This window comes from Mauremys reevesii, linkage group 2 (genome assembly GCF_016161935.1).
Source record: "Mauremys reevesii isolate NIE-2019 linkage group 2, ASM1616193v1, whole genome shotgun sequence".
Taxonomy (NCBI): domain Eukaryota; kingdom Metazoa; phylum Chordata; order Testudines; family Geoemydidae; genus Mauremys; species Mauremys reevesii.
Window position 1 is genome coordinate 195,928,951 of NC_052624.1, and position 19,214 is coordinate 195,948,164.

General features: G+C 42.9%; 2 long non-coding RNA genes across 4 annotated transcripts in view; one reads left to right on the top strand and one right to left on the bottom strand.

The window, feature by feature from the left end:
* LOC120398407 overlaps positions 1 to 19,214 on the top strand; it is a 47,278-nt gene that overhangs the window by 12,355 nt on the left and 15,709 nt on the right. The gene's annotated exons all lie outside the window — the stretch shown is intronic.
* LOC120398406 overlaps positions 5,782 to 19,214 on the bottom strand; it is a 50,476-nt gene continuing 37,043 nt past the window's right edge. The window contains exon 4 of the long non-coding RNA XR_005594357.1: positions 5,782 to 6,308. This is a non-coding gene — a long non-coding RNA (uncharacterized LOC120398406). The remainder of the gene's footprint in view (positions 6,309 to 19,214) is intronic.

Genomic DNA, 19,214 nt, shown 5'->3' on the forward strand with positions numbered 1-19,214 from the left:
TGAATGGGAAGAGTTTAAACATTCTGGCACAGTGTAATATGCTTGTTTGCTTATGTGGGTATAACATAAGGAAGGGATTGGCAACCTTCAGCATGCGGCTCGCCAGGGTAAGCCCCCTAGTGGGCTGGGCTGGTTTGTTTACCTGCTGCGTCCGCAGGTTCAGCCAATTGCAGCTCCCACTGGCCTCAGTTTGCCGCTCCAGGCCAATGGGAGCGGCAGGAAGCAGTGGCCAGCACAGTCCTCGGCCCGCGCCGCTTCCCGCCACCCCCATTGGCTTGGGATGGCAAACCGTGGACAGTGGGAACCACGATCGGCCAAACTTGCAAACGTGGCAGGTAAACAAATGGGACTGGCCCACCAGGGGGCTTACCCTGATGAGCCGCATGCCAAAAGTTGCCAATCCCTGACCTAAGGAATCATTTAATCCAAGAGAGACTGTTTAGTTCAAGAGGGACTATTACAACTAGTAATACACATTTCTCCAATCTGTAACCACCTATATATTCAAGTAGGTAAAACTTGTAAGACTATCCGTAATAGTGCCTTTTCATGGACTCCCAGTATTAATAAAATGTTGATTTGAGCTTTTCCTGAAAAATATCCTCACTGAATTTTTCAGCAGTCCTTACTCAAGCAAAAACCTCTCTGAGGTAAATGACAATTTTTGCCTTAGATTCTAATCCAGTAGTTGCCACATTTTCACAAATGGCCCAGTCCTTCAATCTGGCAGCTATATGAGAAACTTCCAGGGTCCAGCTGGGACCCCATTTTCAGTGAAGCAGCTTGCAGGAGCAGGCCTTTGAGGTAAATCCTGATGGCATAATCTGCAGTCAGGACTTTTGGTGACTCCAAGAGGAGCTAGCGATGTTTCGCTGTGCAGGTAAGACTAAGATGGGTAGTATTTGGGCACTCTTGTGGGTCAAAGTAAATGCACAGGTCAACAGCTTTTCCAATATACTGATTATAGTCATTATGTTAAGTAGTCCGTGTATCCCAAGAATGAATACATATGGCTTCAATAAGGAAAAAGTGTACTTGAACAGAAAAGAAAATGATTTCAACATTATTAAATTTTCAGTTTCTCCATTAGATGCATTCTAAATTAATAGCCTTCATGCCTCAAACCTTTTAGTGGCAACTGCATTTTTGTCTGCTTTTTAAGTTTTCAATCCATATTTTTAGTTTGAATTGTGAGTCATATATTTTCATGTTTCATTTAATACTGTGTACCCAGTCAAAATTAACACACTTAAATGTTCTCTGTAATATTAATTCTCAGTGGACTCCTGGAATAAGTGTTTAATGTTACTGAATGCAAGATGGAATCTCCTCTGGGACTCTGGATTAAATGGAAAAAGCAGTGTTTTCCATGGAAGATTTTTTTTAAATCCAAACTTGAGCGTGTTTTATTATTAAAGCAATGAATGTAATTAACACTTTGCATTGAATGCTTTTTATAGCTGATCTTAAAGTGCTTTGAGAACATGAATTGGCCAAACCCCCATCATTATCCTTAATTTACCTGTATGTAAAAGAGCACGAGGAAAGGTGAAGAAATCAGGAGCCCAGCTGCATAGCTGGGAAAGGGAGTGAGGGTACATAAAGCCCCCCCCCTTTACTTCCCTGCACAGACTATGTGTATCACTAGCCTTGTGGGTGTCAGACAGCGCAACATGCTGCTGCTTCTCCTCCCATGCCGGTGGGTGGGAAGCAGAGGAATCCTTGGCTCTATTTTCTCTTCTCTTCCCCTCCCCCAGCCCCTGTAGTTGAAATGACAGAGGGAGGAGTGGAGGGAACTAGAAAAAGGGCTGGCACATCTTATTCCCCCCCCCTCCCCCCCAGAAGCAAAGGGAAGTAGAGGCCAAACTGTGGCTCTCGGACAGGGCCGGCTCCAGGCACCAGCTGAGCAAGCTGGTGCTTTGGGTGGCATATTCTATGGGGCGGCATTCTGCCCAAACCGAGGGCAGCATGGCCGGTTTTTTGTTTTTGTTTTTTGGTTTGCCGCTCCGCCGCCCTCTAGGGGGCGGCAGTGCGGAGGAAGGCAGCGCCCTGCAGCAAATTGGGCAGGGCGGCCCCTGTTCTTCCCTCTCCGCCGACGGGAGAGGAGCGGAACGGAGCCCTCCCGGCAGGCGGCGCCGTGGTCGGTACCGCGGGACAAGCGCCCCGCTGAAGCCCTGGCCGCCCCGCAGCTCTCTCTCTCCCCCGCTCCCTCCCTAGACTGGGTGAGCACTCCGCTGCACGTCTGCAGCACAGGGCGTCCCCCTACACCCTGGCTCCGGCTGCCCAGCAGGGTTTTTTTGTTTTTTTCCCCTTCCTGCTTTGCCGCTCCGGCCATGCTCCAGGTTTTTTGTTTTGTTTTGTTTTCTTTCCTGGCTTTGGCGCTCCGGCCGCGCTGCAGGTCCCTCCCCACCCGCTGCTCCGGCCATGCCCCAGGTTTTTTTGTTTGGTTGTTTTTTTCCCCTCCTGCTTTGCCACTTCGCCCCCCCCCCCACTTTTTTTTTTTTTTTTGCTTGGGGCGGCAAAAAAGCCAGAGCCGGCCCTACTCTCAGAGAAGCACAGCTACACATTGTCCTTTCCTCTGGCCTCATTGTAGGATTAAAACCTAGCCCTAAGAGAGTTGCCTAATGCCATATAGGAAATTGTAGATTTGGAAATATAGGGATCCTGGTTCCCAAGCACAGACTCTAACTAATAGACACTCTTTGTAGGGTTATTAATGCAATGGACCCAGTAACCCTTCTTGAAAAAAATATTCTTCCTGATCTCTAGATCATTTTTTGATCCTGTAGGATGACTCTGCAGCTTTTATCTTGTGCGACTGCCAGTAGGGGTTCACTCATCATTCTTTGGCAAGCAGGACTTCTGTCTGTGACTTTGATGCACTCCTACACTCTTTTCCATTCCATCATTGTCCTGCCCTTCATGGCAGACTTCCAAAGCACAGGCAAAGGTTTTGCCCATGAATTCACTCGTATGGCACCGGTGACAGCTGAGCCCTTAGGACAGGATGAATCATTACTTTGAGTGCTTTCATATTTTTCTTATAGTCAAAGTAGCATTCCATGTCTAGCTTGTGTGAGTTGAATCAACCTTATTCAGTTTATATACAAGATGAGGGTGATGTAGGGAGGAGGGGTGGAGAATCAAGCTTTCAGTGACTTTGGGGAGGATCAATAAAATTACTACTTTAGACAAATTCTAAGTATGTCCAGGAGAAAGGGGATTTGTCTGTGTCATCTTGAGTATCACGTGACTAGACTAGTTATGTATGTGGGACAGAGCAACAGGCTGCTGCTTCGGATGCTGACTAGCAAAAAGGGGAGAGCTGACTCATGCACATGTTGATGAAGAAAGCCAGCCACCTGGAAGGACTGCCTATAATGAGCCGTGTAGGTCTTGCTTACTATAAAGATTGCCCGGAGACGCAAAACTGATTTAGTAGCAGAAACGTATACTGGATCCATTACAAAGATGAAATGTTGTCATTGGCTTTAGGGTTTTAAAATGGGGTGGATGGGGGTGGGGTGTGAAATGGCAGCGATAGTGGGGGCGAGGGAGGAAAAAGTGATAAGTCCTTGCTAGCCATAATAGCTTCTCAATGGGAATGGAACATCATAGGTGTATACTAAAAGGCTTTTTGGCAGCTCCATTACAGCTGAAAGAATAGGGAGCAAAGTGGTCTGGGAATGTGCTTATGAACTGGAAAGCAAAATGGGATTTGATCAAATTTGCAACTAGAGCTGAGTGAAAAATGGCTGTTTTCATATGGAAATGCTCTTGATTTCCCTTTTTCAGTGAAACTTAACTGTGGAAAGCATGATGCCAATCCAGCCCTAAATCATTTGAGGATTTTATGGTCTGATTGGCAGATATTTTGCAAATAAAAGGAGTGGAGGAGTAGAAGCAAAACCCAACTAAAACTTCAGATTGGGAGAAGTTTGTATCTGAACTCAGAAGTTCAGGCTCCTCTCTTTTAGGAATCGAGCTCACTTTAAAATTTCCCATTTAAGTTGGAGGCTTAGGCCACGTCTATGCTACAAACTTATGTCAACTCAAGTTCTGTCGGCATACAGCCACAGCAGTTAGTGCATAGCTTGTGCTCGTGCATATTGGGATCCTTGTGTCAGCAGTGCGTGTACTCGCCAAGAGTGCTTGCAACATGGGTAGACATTTCAGTCTGCAAATGCCACCGTCCAGTGCTCTGTCTTTTGGGAAGTTTTGGCAATGCATGATGGGGCTGAAACAAGTCCCGTAAGGGTGACTGGGAGCCTAGGCTCAACTTCCCAGTTTGCAACTGTCTCCATCCCATAATAGTATCTGTAGCCCATAATTTTTTTGCCTTTTCTTTTTAAAATCCCATAAGCCCGCCCAGCCCTCCTTGCTGTCTGCCATCTCTGACAGAAGCATAGAGTGATACACTATTGTCATGAGCACTGCACGCACAGGATGTGTGATCCTGCAGCATTTGCAGAGCCACAACAAATGAGACAAGTCCTTGGAGGACAGATTACTGTGGGACACAGCAAGAACTAATTCAAGGTTGTTGGTGTCATTCCAGGAGCAGCTGCAGATGGTGGAGCATCACTTCTGGGTTCAAGGAACAAGTATTAACTGGTGGGATCACATTGTCATGCAGGTTTGGGACGATGAGCAGTGTCTGCAGAATTTTTGGATGCACAGGGCCACATTCCTGGATCTGTGTGCTGAACTCAACCCAGCCCTCCAGCACAGGGACACCAAAATGAGAGCTACACTGACAGTGAAGAAGGACTGTGGCTCTTGGCAATGTGCAGGATATAGGGGATGCCTTTGCAGCTATGGGGTTCCTGAACTGCGGCGGAGTGACAAACAGCATGCTCGCACAAATAGGGACACCAGATCCCCTTGCCACTGAGTACATCAACAGAAAGTGCTGCTTTTTTGTGGTTATGCAAGCATTGGTGGATTGCAAGGGAAGCTTCACAGACATTGTGTGCATCTTTAAGAACACAGGACTGTTCAGAAAACTGCAAGAAGGAACATTCTTTCCTGACCGGTGGATTACCATTGGCAATTTAGAAATGCCAGTAGTGATGCTGGGGAACCCAGCCTACCCCTTGATCCCCTGACTCATGAAGCCATACACAGGCCACCTCAACAGCACCAAGTAATGATTCAGCTACCAGCTCATCAGGTACAGAATGATACTTGAATTTGCCTTTGGTCATTTGAAGAGTCGCTGGTGTTTGTTTACTCACAAGATTGGACCCCAGTGAGAAAAATATCCCAATGGTTATAGCTGCCTGCTATGTCCTGTGTGGTATATTTGAAGAAAAGGGGAGAAAGCTTCCACTGTGGTGGAGGGAGACGGTGGAGTGGCTGTCAGCTCTTGTATCTGGCTATTCAAATTCAGCAATCTGAAGAGCAGATCAGGGAGGATTTAAAAGACCATTTTAACAGAGAGTCAGAGTAGTATAGTGTGTGTTTGTAATGTGCTCTACCTGGCCCTGCTCTTTTGTGGCCTGGTAGGAATTGTGCAGTGATTGTTGTATATGTAGGAATATAATCTTGTAATGCACCTATTCATTTTTATTTGTGAATGATCCTATGAGTTGTGTGACACTGCAGTAACAGGTAATTGTTTGCTTTCAGGACGGCTGATCTCTTGGCAACATATGCTGTGAAGTAATAAAGATTAATTAGGTTCCAAATAACAGAATTTTATTCCGTAACAAACTAAGGAGGCGTGGGGGAAACAAGCAATTTTAAAAAAAAATACATTTAAAAATTTCATGAGTTCTATTTAGTTTATTAAGGGGAAAGAACGTTCCTGCCCATCTCAGCTGCACATGGATTTCACAGTTCAGAGTATGTGAAGCTGTGATGGTTTTAATGTCCCCCAGGGTGGAGTGGTAGGGGTAGTGCAGCAACCCCTGATACCATGTGGAATGTTGAGGGGGGGCTATGGAGAGGTCCTGATATTGAGTTGTCAGTGAGCTGTAGATGGAAGTCAGCCTGTAATTGTTGAACCTGGAAGTCCACCAGAGTGCTGCCTCATGTCTGTTTGTTGCTCGTTATTTCCTGAGTCATGTCCCTCCCCTTTTCCTGCTGGGACTCTGTGCCTTTCTCCTTTGACTTTCTCCTCTTCCAGGCTGTCTGCAATGTTCATCCTCCTGGCCCTGTGCTCATGGCCCAATGCAGCACTGGCTTGCAAGTTCTCATTGAACATGTCATCCTGAGTCATCATCTTTCTCCTCCTTATCTGGCTCTGGAATTCTGTCGGGGGACAGGGATACAAGAGGAGTCCCAGAAGGCCGCAATGGCAGCAGCTGGAGATAAAAGACACAGAGGTACCATTGTCAGTGTATTCATGATAGAAAGCCAAACTTAAGATGCAGAACTCACTTTCTGAAAGTTTTAGGCATTCTCACTTCTGCTTGGGATTGCTCATGTGCTGCACCAGTCACAACACTAGCCACGGTGAGTATGGCTTGCTGGGGGTTAGGAAAATGAGGAGGGAATTGCTGGGTTGTATAGGACAATGACAATGAACACTAGCACCATTTTCTATAGGCAGTGGTGATTTTAGATGATATCTCACTCCTCAGGGTAACAAAGGCAGAAAACACAGCTGCTGCTAGTGTCCTGAAGTTTGCTGGGCCCATATGCTGCAATCATGTGTGCTGCAATGCTGCCTGCTGAAGTTATTGCTGTGTGGAGTAGGACAGTGAGCTACCAGAGAGGAAGAAATAAGGCTGCCATCCCTAGAAAACTTCAGTAGAGGATTGCAGAGTAACTCCATGAATGTTTCATTGAGATCTCTCAGAAGGATTCAAGGGACATCCCTGTGCACATAAACTGCTCTGCATGGCCCTCCTCCCAGCTCTATATGGGACTGAAAAGCAGCTAGCTGCTCTATTTCTCTTGGTTGCACTGCTGCCTCTTCCAGAATGAGTAAATTAATGAAAAGTGAAAAGATGTGACCTGATACTTTGGGAGTGCCATCCCTATAATTGAACATATATCTACACAAATGTTCCTTCCCCTGCACTGGGCTCACTCGCACTTGACTGGGTGGACTGCAGTGAAATCAGAAATTAGTCCTGGCTCACTGTGCCCAGCTGCATCCCCTGATCCCCTGTCGTCATGCTCACTGCTTATGGCAGGGGCCTATGACCTGGACTCCTCAGAGGTATCCACAGGGCTGTGGATGTGTTGGGGGAGGGGGTCTCTGCTGAGTATTGCATGCAACTCTTTGTAAAAGCAGCAGGTCTGCGGCTTGGCACATGATCAATTGTGGTGTTTCTGGCCTTCTGGAGCCTGCTGCAGCTCCTTGGCTTTAATGCAGCACTGCTGCTAGTCCCTGTTGTACCCATTCTCCTGCATTCCCTGAGCAATCTGCTCATGTATATGTCAATGTTTCTATGGCTGGTTCAGAGCTGTGCCTGCACATCCTCTTCTTCTCAAAGGCCAAGGAGATCCACTGTTTCCGGTCTGCTCCAGGCAGGAGCACATCTGGAGCATGTAGTCAGCATGGTCAACTTAACAATGGAGAGCAGCTATGCATGCTTGCCAAGCTGTGTAATCAGGAAAAGGAATTTAAAAAATTTGCAGGGCTTTAAAGGGGAGAAGGGTTTCTGGTTTCTGTGAGCCCTGGGCAGTGGTGTTCACAATGGTGACCAGAGTGGTCAGTGTGGGGTATTGTGGGACAGCTGCTGGAGGACACTTAAGGTCAACATAAGTAACAGTATCTACACATTCACTGCATCAACCTAAGTACATCAACCATGGCTCTATGCTGCTCGGGAAGGTGGTGTTACTGTCTCAGTATAATGGGGCACTTACAGCAGTGGAAGACCAATTTCAGCATAGACATGCACAACTTTGTCATGTAGACTAGGTCTTATTAATTTGGAGCCTGTCTGTTTTATTGGTATCTTACCTATAACATTCTGGTTTCCCTTTGATAAAGTTTCTACCTGTTTGAGAAGGTTGCAAATGAAACAACTTTTAGTTCTTGAAAGTGAAGGAATTTTCTGATGACACTGAAACCTCCCAGGAAATTTATTTGAGTATGTTTGTAATAAACTACCCTTACCTATATAGACTTCTTCAGCCTAGATGAATGTGGTTCAGTTGTGAATAGGCTTGTTTAATATTCATTAAATTCTAAATAGCTCATTTTTATGTATCTATTTAGCTAGTGAATAATTCATTTATTTATCAGAAGCCCAGTGCTGTCACTTACAGCATAGGCCTCTAGTAATATTAAAAGGCATTTGAACCGAGGGAGACTCTTAGGCACAGAAGGCAACTGAAACACTATGTAGTAGTCAGTCAGCTTTCCATCCCCAAGAGCGTAGGTTTATGTTGAGGTGATTTTTTTTAACAAAAGTCTTGTAAAAGTAAATCTTCAACTCTGCTTTAGTACAATCAAGTGTTTCCATATTTTTTATTAAAGCTGATGTCAGTATAGTTACTTTAATTTGTTTCGCTTATAAAACAAAAGTCTCTGGCACTTCTGAGGCACTTGATCCTCTCTAGGCAATCATTAGTAGCAAGCAAGGATAAAAATTTTTGTTGGAATGATAAAAGCATGGTCCAGTGGGATAAGGTACTGACCTGATGGGTTCTATTCTTGGCCCTGCTATTGAACTGCTGTGTGACTTGGACAAATAACTTAATTCTCTGTGTCTTGGATTCCTGTCCCCCGCCTCCCCTTATCTGTCTCCTGTATTTACACTGTAATAATTTTCAGGTAAGAACCATCTCTTACTGTGTGTCAGTTATAGCTAGTGCTGATAGCACCACCTATTAAGATTGCCTAATACTTCCTATTATAAGACCCTATTTCCAATTGTTTGGAGTCTTACCCAGCTGTAACAATTTTGCTTGACATTTTCCATGGGACAGGAATCTGTCTTAGGCTGAACATTTTTTTTTAAATTGGTGATGTTTCTTTGAGATGATCTCATGTTTGAAGGGACTATAAATTTGGCCTGGGATGGCCTTTGTCAGAGGTGTACATTTTACCACAACTGTAAAAATTTCCCTGAACATGGCCAAGTTATCAGCCTTTGAAAAATCAGTTTTGTTGATAGTCCTATGTCCTATTCATAGCACATTCTTTTTCCATTATCTCTATATAGTCTAAGTGTTTTGCCTTGCAGAGCTACTAAGATAGAATTTGTCACTGAATATAGTCAGAGAACCACAGAATAATAACCTGGTGTCCAGTTACTAAAAAGTTTGAATAGATCAACTGTTTCCTTATGACACAATGTCATGCGATGCTATGACACACACATTTGCTACTGTGACATTGTACCATGATTATTTCATAGCTCTCTACAGTTCCATTCAGAACAATATTTCTTCTCTCTCCCCTTATCTATCCCTACTTCTGAGTGTCACCCCCTCCTCAGCTGACTAGCTGCATAGAAAGACATGGAGGAATTCACCGCACCTCCAGTCTGTTTGCTCAGTGCTTTTTATAGCATGGTGTCTTGTATTCACTGAGCAGGTACAGGATAGGTAGCAATATGAGCTTCCTCAAAATGTCCCAGCAGTGTGCTTGAACACTGACCCAGGGGAATCATTGCTAATGGTAAGAGTTCATTCACCATGCACAAATGTCAACCTTTTTCTCAGACTGTCAACAAGAATTAGAACTGGTGCATTGCCACATGTTACAGTAAGGGTTGCGGCATGTTTCTCATTTAATACTTAAAGTCATGCTATGCTTTAGCTTATGACCTGAAGATGAAAAGCTGACATGTCCTATGCCTTTCACTTCTCTGCGAGAGCTGCACAAAATGTTGCAACCTTCTCTCGCTTACATTTTCTATAAGCAATTTGCATTCTGTCATGTTCTCTCACACATGGTGTTCCAAACAATTAAAAGAAAATTGCACCCATTTTGCTCAGTCTAGCAGTCTGAAAGTTTCAAAGATGAGAAGCACTTCGCAGCATGAATAAACTGTGAAAGGCTTTTGAAAATAAGGTTTTTAATGATAATTGGCATTAAAACCTCTATTTTCTAATACATTTCACAGTTTATGCTTGCTGGGAAGTGCATGTTTTCTTTGAAACTTTCAGACTGCTAGACTGAGCAAAATTGATAAGCTTTCCTTTAAATAAAACGGAAATTAGTGAAGCAAGATTCTTAAAACAAATAAATAAAATAAACTGTAGGGAAGAAAAGAAAACAAATATCAACAGCAGAACTTCGAGGAAACTTTCCTGGATCTCCTCTTGCAGTTTGCATTATCCATCTGTTCAGATTGTAAGCCCTGTGGAGCAGGGACCATGTGTCTTCTCCCCTTCCCCATCCCCGCCTCTTTTGCTCATATTGTGACAAACAGTGTACATGAAATGTTTACATGAAAACTTCATCCAGAGGGGTGGGGGGCAAGGGAAAAGGCCACACTGACACTCTCACCCTGTAGTCCAGTGCTTAGGGTATTGGCCGAAGATATGAGACACCTAGATTAGAGTTCCTGCTCTTCCTGACTCAGGCAGAGTAAATAATTTAACCTAGGTCACCTATACTCCAGCCAATGTCCTAACACAGGGGTGGGTGTGTGTGTGTGTGTGTGTGTGTCTGTCTGTCTGTCCCAGTTTGGCCACACAGTCAATGCACAGCAAGGTGTAAATTGCAGTGCACCAGTCTGCTACGCACTAACTGTCTGTGCGGACCCAGCAGGCACATACTAGAAGTTCCCTAGTGTGCTTTGATCTACTCAGCTTTAAAACTGGAGTAGATGAAAGAGCACTGGAGAACTTCTGGTGTACAGCAGCATGGTCCACACAACCATTAATGGGTTTGGATTTACACCTCAACCTGTTGCACACGGGCTGACTGTGTAGAGAAGCCCTTGGTGTCTGGGTGTCTCTTTTCTTCCCCCACACCTCCAGATTGAATTTTTCATGGCTCTGGTCAACTCTAGTTAAGTGTATGCAGCTAGGCATTTGGCTGGATGATGGCCCTAATTCTGGTCTCATTTCAGTAGATGGCAAAACTCCCATTGACTTCAGTGGTCACAGGGTCAGGTCCACAATGGGTACCTAGTAAATGTCTATGTGCAACTAGAGGTGTTCAGAAATGTGTGGGCTCAATGGGGAGGCTTATGAAAACTTTGTCTCACTGTTTAATCATTCACTGGCTTGTGATCTCTAAACTTTCCAGAAATGATCCCAAACACACACGACATCCCCAACTATGAGACTACAGGGTGAGCTTTTGATGTAGGATCTGTGTAACTGCATGTCCTGTTACAGAGAGCTCCCTATCAATAATAAACACCTCTGTGAAACCTCCGTCCTGCGTGTAAATTAGTCCAGCAAAATTATAAAGGGCCATTGTATAGGCACAAAGACTCCCTCTCCCTTTTTATGGCCCATATAAAGGCCAGGTAGAATTTCAGTCTTTGCACCCACCAGAGCACAAGGGCTTACTCTTAGGGGGCATATGGCTGCACCTCCTAATCGACCTGATCAGCTCCATAAGCACAGTAATAGCTGCACAACCTGAGCATGTCCAGGAGCTTTGGGAGGCAGAACACTTCCTTCTATTCCTCCTGCAGTGTTGTGGCTCCACTTCCCCCTCCCCACCCCATCCCTGGTGCCTTAATGGCCTTTCCAAGGATGCAAAGAACAATAAGATGGGAAACTTATCACACTGTCTACAGCAGTCCTCATCACAACATCACCAATGCCAGCTCTTATGATTCCTCATGTGCCTCTCCTATCAAGATGTGCTACTTTGAAATTTACTGGAACCTATATATGTCAAGCCAAGCAAACTTCAGGCATCCTTGTCCTCCTCTGGAGGATTAATTTGAAGTAATCTTAGCAAAAATACAGACTCCTCTATAAGTGAGTGAAGTGAAATGAAAGAGTCAGAGAAAACTGGAACTGGGAGACTGCCAGGAGGAGTTAACTCAGAAGAAAAGTAGTTTCATAACTATGCAGTTAAGAATATATGGATTGGAGAGCTCCATTTGGAAATAGCAGAGAACCAAGAAAAGGCACTCCACCAGCTCTAGATCTTAGCTTTTCTGGTTCTGTGGAAGAAATTGGAAGCATTGACTTTTAACACTAGAATAGTGGACAGCCTTTTCTATATCTAACTGGGCTTGAAGCACAGGTCAAAGGAAATACCACAGTGCAAAAGTCAGGAGGAGCACTTTGGAATTTCTTTTAGCTGACTGGGGAGACCATAATAAATTGTGTCTTTTCCTAGAAGAATCCTACACCCTCATAAGGAAAATTAGATAACCTGGTAGGTCCTAACAATCTGAAATGTTAATATCTCTCTAACATGAGATCTTATAGGAAGAGACAGAATTATTTGCTTCTATGATTTAAGCCTGATCAAAACACCTGAAAAGAATGTAATGAAATTGGAAAATCCTTTAGAACAGTGGTTCTCAAAGCCAGTCTGCCGCTTGTTCAGGGAAAGCCCCTGGCGGGCCGGGCTGGTTTGTTTACCTGCTGCGTCCACAGGTTCAGCCAATTGTGGCTCCCACTGGCCGCGGTTTGCCATTCCAGGCCAATGGGGGCTGCGGGAAGCGGCGCGGGGTGAGGGATGTGTTGGCCGCCCTTCCTGCAGCTCCCATTGGCCTGGAGCAGCGAACCGCAGCCACTGGGAGCCGTGATCAGCCAAACCTGCGGACGCAGTAGCTAAACAAACCAGCCCGGCCAGCTAGGGGGGTTCCCTGAACAAACGGCAGACCGGCTTTGAGAACCACTGCTTTAGAAGCCAGAAGATAGAAGCAGCTGTTCCTGTAGTGACAGAATATCTCTGTATTCACATCCTACACCCCATAGTAGTAATTTTTGTACATGTCTGGTGAGGTATCATTTAAAAACTCATAATTTGCTGATCAATATTATCATAGCAAAATGCATGTAGCGGCATTATATGTTAAGTTTATAAACATAAGCTGAAATCATGACTAAAAATATAAATAAATAAATCTGTGGAGTGGCCAAACCAGTTCCTACTTGTCATCTTGCTCCCAGCTGGAAATGCTACTCAAAGAGGGGAGAGGGGAGAGAAGCCACTTAAATATATCTCTTTGTAGTTAATAATACTGTTTTGTTTTATCTAATCCAATGTGTTCAAGTTGAAGTGTCTGGGTAATTTTACTTGGGGTAATAAGTTGTGTGCATATTATTCCCTTAAAGGAATAACAGACTTGATATATTTTCACTGTCCAGGAAAGCTGGGCAGTACAGGACATACATTTCTGGGGTGGAAATCTGGTACTGGGAGTGTGTTGGGCCTGTGGTTTAAGCCTGGTAAGAGCTGAGGTCTGGCTGGCTGATGGAGCACAAACAGACATAGTTGGGATTGACACATATGCTGGAAGCTATTTCTGGGCAAACGAGGTTGGAGATTACAGCAGCAACGCATTGTAAAGGGGACCCTAGAATACACGGCAGGGGTGACAAAGCTACTCATTGGTCTGTATTGTACCCTGGTATGTCACCCCTACTTCAAGCTAATCATAAAGAATTGTTTCCATGAAAAGACAATCCTTTTCTGGGAGAAAGGACCTGAAAAAGATTTATTTTTTTAATCTAAAATAAACACTTGTGCACACACACAGATTGTCTAATCAGTGAGAAATAAGATTGTTATGCTACTGAGAGTTATAGCAACTTTTGAAACTAGCTTTTCACAGTTGTGGAATTCAATATTTTTAATGCCCCATAGTAGTAAAATTTTCATTTAAAATATGCTAAATTACCCAGAACCAGTGTGTGTGTCATTTAATTTTCCTGTTGCCTCTTTCTGCTATTCCAATTCCTGACATATAAATGGAGGGATTAAAAGTAAGAACATGTTTATCCGATCTCCTATAACAGATACCCTGGGACATATTTTCATATACATGCATTAAATGTAAAAGGGCTGCTTTTTGAGGGCCAAATCCTATTTCCACCGAGTTCATTGAAGGTTTTTTGCCACTGACTTTACTGGGTGCAGGGTTTGCTCTTAATTGCACAGTTTCTTACTAGGGGACCTGTTTCTGAAGGTCTCTCGAAATGCTACAGTCTGTAGCAACTATAATAGTTTTCAGAGTGTTCTCTTGTGATATGTTGCATGTTTTTTATCAGAAATGTTTAAATCTCTTATTGAAATTGTGGCTGGGATTTTGTTACTTTGTATCTTTTCTTAATCAAAAATATTTAAATAAAAGAAAATGGAGATATGATGTGTATGGAAGATGTTGTCATCTCGTTATAAGCATAACTTACTTCATACTTAAAAAACAATGGGAGTTTTGCCATTGACTTCAGTGTAGCCAAGATTTCACCCACAAAGTCTATAGTCTGAGAAGAGAATTTTGGCTTTAATGAGAGAGAGCAGAAAGGATGTGTGTGTGGTGTTGCCAACTTTTATAATTTTACTGTGAATCTCATGATATTTGGTATGTTTCTTAAAGCCCCAGCTCCTCAGTTTTCTTTTTTGCTTAAGTAAGTTTCGAGTTCTTATACTTGGAGAGAGAAATTTGGAAATGTGAAACATAAAGCCTAAATTCTTCTTCTTCTTCTTATTCACTCCCTGTGGAGCATAAGGCGCCAACCACTCTCCTCCATTCATTTTGTTCTTGAGCGAGACAGCAGATTTCATCCCACTTCATTCCCATACCTTTCATTTCCTCTTCAATGGTCCTTCGCCACGTCCCCAATGGTCTACCTGTCCTCCTTCTTCCTTGTGGTGTCCATCATAGGGCAATACGAGGGTGTCTGTCAGCATCCATTCTCAACACATGCCCCAGCCACCTCCATCTTCGTTGTTTGGCTTCATCCACTATATTGTTGATGCCTGTTAATCGGCTCACTTCAAGATTGGTAATACACTGCGGCCAATGTATGCTAAGAATTCGCCTAAGACACCTTCCTTCAAAGCCCCGAAGCCTACTTTCTATCTTCTTGTTGGTCCTCCATGTTTCCGCTGCATAGAGCAACACATAGCGGACGTTCGACCTGTAGATCTCTACCTTGGTTTTCATTTGCAAGATGGTTGACCTCCAAATATTCTGAAGTCTATAAAATGCATTTGCTGCAAGACCGACTCTGGTAGATATCTCCTTCTGAATATTGCCATCAGCCGATATGTAACTTCCAAGATATTTGAAGTTGTTCACCTCCTCCAATTCAACGTCACATAACACTGTCTTCGTCGAGCTGGCTGTTTTTACTTTCATTATTTTGCTCTTACCGGCATGGATATTAAGTCCTACGGACCTTGCTACTCTACCTACTCTATCAGTCTTCTCTTGGAGGTCCGTCTGAGAGCTTGAAATCAGGGCAATATCATCCGCAAAGTCACAGTTTTCAATATGACCAGAGGGTCCCCATGCGATCCCTCTTGGCCTATCTTCAGTGGCCTTCCGCATCACCCAATCTAATCTATTTATTAGCCTAAATTAGCTAATAAAAATGATTTTAAGCCACTCAAGAATTTGGGGATCTAATTAATTATTTTTGAATGCTTGGGGTTAGTATGCCAATTAATGTATCCATGGGACATTTTCTTAATACACTTTTCATGTTAAATTCCTGTGCTTTTATTGTATATTCAAGCAGGTATTTTCATGTTCTAAATGCAAAAGTGAAAGAACAAATCTGGCTTTATAAAAGAACAATAAAAGTGTAGGAAGTCATGGCAATAAAATAAAGAATATAAGAACAATTGCAATGTTTTTTCCTCTGGTTGGTTGTTTCAAGAATATGGCAAAGGATACAATACTTTGTCTTACAATAGGAATTTTTAAGTGCATTTGTTCTACTTTACTCTTTAGATGTAGTTACGTTGTCAGGAGATTATCCTAAATATTGCTGCTCTTGTGATCAGAGGAGGAAGTCAAGTTGAAGCCCCATCAGTTCGAAACAAAGTCATCTGCTTGTAAGAGTGTACTGAATAGAAGTGCCTTTGATCTGGATTTAAAGAAAGAAAGAAAACTCTAAAAGAGTGATGTCCAATCTTTTCAGTCTGTGAGCCAAATATATTGAATATGATACCTATTCTTTGAAAAAGGTCAAGGGGCCACAATTAATATTTCGGGGCAGACTTTTTCTCCTGGTCAAACCCTGTTGCATTGTTTGGGCAGTGTGCAGGGCTTGGAAACCACTTTCAAGTCCCCATGGAGTCCCCAGTGAGTGTAGAGCCAGTTGTGAGCAGCTCCTGAAGTGCAGGGGCATATTGGGAGTGGGGAGGAGAAGAGGCTGGCAAGTGCTGGTCTCTGGCAATCACTAGCTGGTACAGTCCGCAGGGAACCATTTGCCAGCTGGTGAGTTAGAGGAGTCTCCTAGTTACTCTAACCTGCACCAGGATGGGACCAGGGAATTGGGAAGCTATAAGTGGTTGCCAGTTCTCAGCTTCTCCTCTCTGACACTCTCTTGGGTGACTGTCTGGGGAAAGTTTTCCTGTGTGAGGCAATCCCTTAGGCTCTTGCTGTTGTCCTGTTCTCCCTGGTACTTGCATAGCCCAGCAGGGAAGCAGGCAATGTACTATCCAGACCTACTTTCTCCCCTGTCCTGTAGCAAACAGTCAGCAGGGAAGCTATTGGACAGTTGCAGTAGAGGAAGGACAGCAGTTGCTCAGAACACTCCTGGGCTCTCATCTGAGATGTTTGAGGCTCCAAAGAAAACAGTGTGAGGCAGTTGAGGAGAGAGGCCGTTCTCCCAGCAGACAGGGGCTGATTTGATTGTTTGAATTAAAAGTCCCATGGTATAGATTAGGGAAAATATTTTCATTTAAAAATAAAAAACAAATGTTCTTTATAATAGTTATCCTGAGGCCAATGGTGTAAATGCTCAAGTATCCGCTGGGCTACAGGCTGAACATCTCTGATCCAAAATATGAAGAAAGGAATGAAAAAGCACTTCCCTTTGTTCTGATTTCCTACTCTCAATAGAAAATAGTTTTGGTCTTCTGTTCTATACAATTGTCCTGTGTGCAACCCTGGACTTTGCATGTTTCAGTGAAGTGGGGGCATTCAGTAAATAACACAATCAATGCAACAACTGATAATGAGGCAATAAACCTGCTCTTCCATTCTTTGGACAACACTATCTAACTTTGTGTTTTTAGAATGGGGCTGCTAAATACACTTCCCCTTTCGATGGCTATGAGACAAGTTTATTCAATCTTTGGTTGGAGGGAACTCTTGGACCAGAAAATTTTGCTTATGCAGCGGAGAAGTGATATTGAAAACTCCTGATTAGATCTCTAGCCATGGAAGAAAATTTAATGCTCTATACAACTTAGAGATGGATGATCTCTTCTCCCCCCACCCCATGAATAGTGGATTTTCCTGAAAAGGTTATTTTTGGGGTACACATTCAGCAAATACGTTTTTTCTCCAGCCAAAACTAAAAGATTGTCTTTGGCCATTATGGAAGGAAATGTTTCAACTTTTCATTTTGAAATGTTTGTTTTAGATATTATTTTAAAACAAACAAAAACAAAGGGGGGAACACCTGTAAATGCCCAAAATGAAAACAATTTAATTTTTGGGTCAGTTTTCACTCAGCGGAGGTGAGAGGAGAGATCATAAAGAAGGGATTGCGGTGAATGGGGTGCCTGGCAACCAAAATATTCATTATTGAAGGGGTTTCAGAAGCAGAGTCTGGAATAATACTTTGACCATGCATGGAATTTAAATCTATGGGCATGAAATAATACGACAGACTATTGGCAAAATAGTAAAAGCCATGAAGAAAACAGGGAGCAACCTATGATGCTTAGTTTATGTAGTATCTCTCTTAGCAGAACCAGTCTTTTTTTTTTAATGGCAACTGCTATAAATATTATACATGGGTGGGTAAGGGCTTTCACATCTGAACAAAAATTGAGACAATTTTTTTTCCCCAAACTAAATCAGAATAAAATGTCAATCTCAAACTTTTACAAACTGAAAATCTGGAAAACAAAAAACCAATTTAGCTCAATCAGTGTTTTGTTTGAATAAGTTTTAAATGTTTGTTTTTTGTCCCTTTTTCTTAAGGCTAAAGTTACAAAAATTTCAAAACAAAAATCTGTTTGTTTGTTTTGTTCTGAAAATGTCAAAGCAGAACATTTTTGGCAGACATCTAAACTTTTTTTCAAAATGTTTTGAGCAGATAGACTCACTGAAACTGACCCTGTATTGTGAACAGTTTTGATTTCAATGGATCATTACTTTTCAGCAAATAAATTATTGGTCAAAAAATTCCTAGGGTGACCAGACAGCAAATGTGAAAAATCGGGACGGGGGTGAGGGGTAATAGGATCCTATATAAGAAAAAGACCCAAAAATCGGGACTGTCCCTATAAAATTGGGACATCTGGTCACCCTACAAAATTCCTGACCAACTCTAATAAATATTTGTGCTTTGATTAAATGTAAAAATGGGTGATGAAGTAGAATAGGCCTGGCCATTCTATATAAATAGAACCCCCCCATTGAAATCTCATGTTGTTCCATTAGAGGGGGTGAGCAATTCACTGTGTAGAATTCTTCCCTTTTTAAGTCAGTAATGAACCTCCATGTCATCAGGATGTTAAGATGCACTGTGCTTTCAAAAGAGACATGAAAGTGTGAGGCCCCCACCACTTGTGGTTACTAAAGACTGCATTTCACTGCTTTAGCCCTTTTATCCTGGTCAATTTGTGTGCAGTTATGTAAGGCTTAGCATACCTGGATCTAAGGTGTAGGTCTGGTGCAACAGGCAACCCCTACTCTCTGCTCATTGTGAGCAAGGTGAGGTGGAACATAAGTGGGCAAAGAAGATTAGCTGATCAGGTGCAATCCAAGTATGCCCTGTCAAGACCTGCAATGCTATTCCTTCTTCCTCTACTAGAAAAAGAGGGAGCACGGGAGGAACTTGTGATTCTGGGTCAATATAGTCCATTGTATCTGCTTCAAATTCCCTCCGCAGTTTCAATGATCCTTTGGGATGAAAAATCCTGATAAATCATTGTCATTAATTACTTGGATAATGGAGTAGAGATTGCACTTATCAAATTTGCAGATGACACCAAACTGGGAGGGGTTACAAACATTTTGTAGGACAAGATTAGAATTAAAAGCTGTCTTGACAAATAAAAGAATTGGCCTGAAATCAACAAGATTAAATTCAATAAAGACAAGTGTGGAGTACTACAATTAGGAAGGAAAATATCAAATGCAGAATTACAAAATGAGGGATAATTGGCTAGATGGTAATAGTGCTGG